The sequence below is a fragment of the Sceloporus occidentalis genome, unplaced genomic scaffold (assembly GCF_023333645.1).
Source record: "Sceloporus occidentalis isolate IW3139 unplaced genomic scaffold, rSceOcc1.0.p SCAF_263, whole genome shotgun sequence".
In the NCBI taxonomy this organism is placed as follows: Eukaryota; Metazoa; Chordata; class Lepidosauria; order Squamata; family Phrynosomatidae; genus Sceloporus; species Sceloporus occidentalis.
Genome location: NW_028317243.1, coordinates 380,409 through 385,498, shown reverse-complemented (window position 1 = coordinate 385,498; position 5,090 = coordinate 380,409). Strand labels below are relative to the sequence as shown.

The window sequence follows — 5,090 nt, the reverse complement described above, 5'->3', positions numbered from 1 at the left end:
TACCACCCTTTGTGAAACTTTGTGGTAGTAATTTATTTTGTTTTTTTCACTAAAATTGCACTTCAGGTGTCTCCTGGTAAAGGTCACTTTCAAACAACACCCCAATATGTGTTCTGCAACATCTCCTGGGTACAGTGATACCCCCTCCCCATGCATGGGTTTGTCAGGTTGTTTGGGAGGTAAAATGCCACATTTAGGAAGTACACATTTTTAACTTGGAACTTTTACACCTGGTCCTACTGATGGTCCTAATAGGGCCATCTTTGAAGCCCGCTAATTCAGTTTACCCCATCAAACCATATCTTTTTGAAAACTAGACACCGCAAGGTATTTCAAATGCTTGTATTTTAACCCTTTCCATGCATGAGATTCTACCACCAGCCTGTGCCAATGTTTGTAGTAGTAAATTAGAAAGCTGGGCTTCATGGTTGAATGTAGTACCTGTATTCAAACTGCAAGTGGAACCAGAGTTCTCTAGAGGGTGTAGAGACCACTTTTTTTTTTAACCCCTTAATGACAAAGCCTGTACATGTACGGGCTCAAAATGCATTATTTTTAATGGGTTTAGGGACCGCCCATTGTCCTTAAGGGGTTAAAGGACACACAGCCATCTTGCGAGTGGCAAAATCGCCCCAGGGAGAGGCCAGACATGGCCCCTGATGGTAGTTTCGGTGTTGCTGAATGCCTCAATATTGAGGAATTACAGCAACACCGTTTAAGCGAAGAAAGTGATAGTAAATAACTTTCTAAGCACATCATAGGTCGTCACGTGACCATTTTTGCATGACGTGCCTCACCCGTCAATGGACGTTAAGGGGTTAATGTTGAAAAGATGGGTGGGAGGATAGATTCAGGATTGTTGTTTGGATTAAAAGAAACTCAGAAGTAATCTAAGTTTTATTCAGACATATGTATAAGATGTTGAAGATGTTAACTACTGGAACACTGATTTTTATATCTTGCTGTCTATGTGAATATAATACTGTAAATGATGCAGATTATGGATTCATATATTTGTATAAAATACACGTATATCAAGATTATATTGTAGAGTGCTTTTTGTATGAATTTGGCACATTGTATATAATGCTAAAGACTTGTGATTCATGGTAATCATATTTGCATTTTTTTATTTTTTTTTTTAACAACCAGGTAACTCCAGGAAATAGCATGAGCGTCGAGGTTTTTGGAGACTGAACAACTAAGGATGTCATCATCAGCAGTTAATGGAAGTGGTCACACAACCTTTGTTGGCACCTGTCTTGAAGATATCCATCACTTTCTAAATTTGTTTTATTTCTTTATTCCATAATACACATTTGTATAGATACTGGACACATTAGTGATAAACAACATGCTTATCAAATGTTATATTTAGAATCCACACCCTGAGAAATCTCTAAAATAAGAAGCAAGATCGTTTCTTCTTTCAATGCCAAAAGTAGAAGAAATATACTATTGGAACTCTATTGTTTATTCAGCAATATACCAAGACTAATTATTGGGTTATACACAGAAAACAACCCTACTTTAAACTATCTAGTTCAAACTAGTTCAAAAGCATCTAAACATATGCTTAGTCATGGAACTTAAGTTGACAGCTTCCTCTGTCACCATCATTAGCTCTTATAAATGCAACATTAAGAAGTTATTTTATGAATAGCGTGCATTCTCTGTTACAACCTGTCTTCATTAAGTGCCAATATTAAGAATCAGTCCATTACCAGCATGGTGCTGCCACCCCCAGACAAGCGTCATGTGTGTCTCACTACAATTGTAATTATGACCAGCATGGCTTTTATGGATGCATACCTTGTTGAGCAAAACCAAGGACCAAGGAAAATTGGAGTCTGTATTATTGTACTGGTTGGCGATATATGCTTTTTGATTGTTTTGCGTTATGTTGCAGTATGGGTTGGAGCAGAAGTAAAAACTGCAAAGCGAGGCTATGCCATGATATTGTGGTTCCTTTATATATTTGTGTTGGAAATCAAATTATATTTTATATTTCAGAATTACAAAGCTGATAAAAAAAATATAGATAGTGTAACCAGAAAGGCATTGACATTGCTGCTATCTATTTCTGTACCAGGATTATATTTGGTTCTGGTAGCCCTTGACAGCATGGAATATGTAAGAACATTTAGAAAGAAGGAGGATTTGAGAGGACGACTGTTTTGGGTTGCCCTTGATTTACTTGATATTTTAGATATTCAAGCTAATTTATGGGAGCCACACAGGACTGGACTTCCTATTTGGGCAGAAGGTCTTATGTTTTTTTACTGCTATATCCTGCTCCTTATTCTTCCCTGTGTCTCCTTAAGTGAAATCAGCATGCAAGGTGAACATATTGCTCCACAGAAGATGATGCTTTATCCAGTTTTAAGTCTTGTCACCATCAATATTGTGACTATTTTTATAAGAGCCATAAATATGGTTTTATTTCAGGATAGCAGAGTTTCAACAATTTTTATTGGAAAGAATGTCATTGCTATAGCCACCAAGGCCTGTACCTTTTTGGAATACAAAAAACAAGTAAAAGAATATCCCCAAAACGCCATTGCTCTCGAACTCCAACAAAATTCACTATCACATAATCAGACAATTCACAATACTCAAGGGGTTCACTCTGAGCAGTCTCCATCCAGGGACATTATGGAAACATAACAGCTTAGCTATATATATATATATATATATATATATATATATATATTAGTTCTTGTTTCATGGACTTACTTTCTCAATTGATTACATTCAAACTAATTAAATGGTTGTGGCAGAAAGGGATCGGTGGATATTTCATATTAAATGTTCATTAGATCCTATTACCAACAAAGTAGGTATGCCATATGTTTATCATATATTTAGTGTAATTATGTTATTCTTTATTGGAGTTATGTATATTTTATTAATGTTTAATAATTTGCCTATCTCTAGCTGTAATTGATCTTACAAAACATAATTATCCAAGGCACAAAATGTCTTTAAGAAGCAGTGTATCTTGTCCTCCTAAACTCAGGTACTGGCCTAACTGGCCTAGTTAATATTTCTTGCCTCCTTCAACTATTCTCTAATTAAACAAGAATTTTATTTCACTATGTACGTTTCTCAGAGACCCAGATAACCCCCTAACGCAAAACAGACATTTGAATTCATTAATTGCTAAATAATACATATAAATATACATAACTGGCTGCAGTCAGTTACATTTGTGTGCAATTCCTACTATGATATTCAGTGTTTTTGTATGGATTATAGTGTGCTAAAGAAGAAACATACTAAATGGGATGAAAGATAAATACCTACAAAAAGTACATTTAAAAAGTGTCAAATCACAAGCATTTTACTCTTTGGAATCTGCTTATATTCTTATGATACCTTCTGATACTGAACACAAAATAAACATAATGCACCACTTTTTATGTTAGGCAAGCTAGTGGAATTTTGTATGATAAAGCATTGAAAATGTCAATGCCCCACCTATTTTTTTTTGTTATTATTATGATCCTGTAACTGTGTTCTTGCAGATTTTTGAAATTGACTTTATTACTATAATTAACCAAATAAATCAATTAGTAAACCCATAGTTAAAGGACCAAAAAATATTAAAACTTAACCTTACAAGAAAGACAGTGTTGGTTCATATATGTTAAAAATTCACAATTTTAAGGATTTATTTGATTAACAGTAACATTTTCTTTCAAATCCTTAGAGCCAAAACCTAATTAACAGGTTATGTGTTTAGCCAGATTCCAATTGATTTACAGAAAGTAACAATTGCATTACATGGTAAAGGAGAAGATCCTTATGATAGATGTTTATCAAAGAACAGTTATTTCTTGTTTGAAAGAACATTTCCATCAAAAACATATACTCATATGGCATATACTGCACCTTAATAATGGTTTATTAGCTAATTTCCTTTCCCTTTTAGTTGACATCTACCCAGAAGCCATAGTTTGTTGTTAAAGGTCCATTTGCAAAGCATTTAACTGATTGCTTTAAATATTTTATAATTTGCCAGTCTTTTAAGCTCCAGTGATATTGTTGCAATATCAATATTGTATTAAACAATTTTATATTTTTATGTATTTTTTTCTGTCACTTTCCCTCCCAATGCAATTTGTAAACATAAACATTGAGTTTAACAGCTGAAATTATTGCTTCCACCTTTCAACCTTGAAATCTCATAGTGTTTTCTTTGGTTATTTTAACCATTTTACTTATAACAAAATGAAGCATACTTAAACTAAACTAGCAATGTATGCATGTAGCTGTACTGTACAGAAAGAGAGCGAGGCTAAACAGCTGTCAGGATTTTCATATATTTACATCACTACTACCAGTACGACCCACTAAGGCAGAGGGAAATTTAAATGGTGTCTAGGTAGGCATGGCAGGACTATCAAACAATCCATTGTATGCTTCTCACATCATCCTCACAAAGTTGTCTGGGCATATGAATAGCTGGTCTTATGTGGCATCCTGCCCTGCAAACAAACTTGTATACAATGCTATTATTGTGATTGATAAATTTGAAAGGAAGAAATGTTCAGCACTTTAATTTTATCTACATTATTGTACATATTGTGATTTTGGCTTTTGGGACTAAACAGATCCACTTTGGCCACCTATGTTTCACTCGCTACTTTTTTTTTTATTGTTATTTTTTTTTCTTGATCTTCCAAAGCATGCTAATTTTATTTGTTACACAGATGTCAAACAATGAAACACTTTCTGCAATCTGTGTATTTTCTTTTCAGAAGTAAAAGTGAAGTTAACAATTCTACTGTTTATTTATTATTTAGGTAACAACGTTGGTTTCAAAGGCATATGACATATGCATCAATTCACAATAAAATGTATTTGTGTGCTGGCCTATAAGGGGATGAACACAATTATGATTGCTAACACTGATTGTAATTTATCAATGAAAAAGCAATGAATGAGAATCACTGAATCTGGTTCTCTCTCTCTCTCTCTCTCTCTCTCTCTCTCTATATATATATATATAGTTTTTGAGGAAACTAATATGTCAAAAGGTTTCTTGGGTCAGTGGTGGGGCTTGGACACTCTCTATATTTGGACCC

General features: G+C 34.1%; 1 pseudogene; it reads left to right on the top strand.

Moving 5' to 3' along the window:
* Positions 1–1,725: 1,725 nt before the first annotated feature.
* LOC149275834 (transmembrane protein 121 pseudogene) lies at positions 1,726–2,667 on the top strand (annotated as a pseudogene).
* The last annotated feature ends 2,423 nt before the right edge of the window (positions 2,668–5,090 follow it).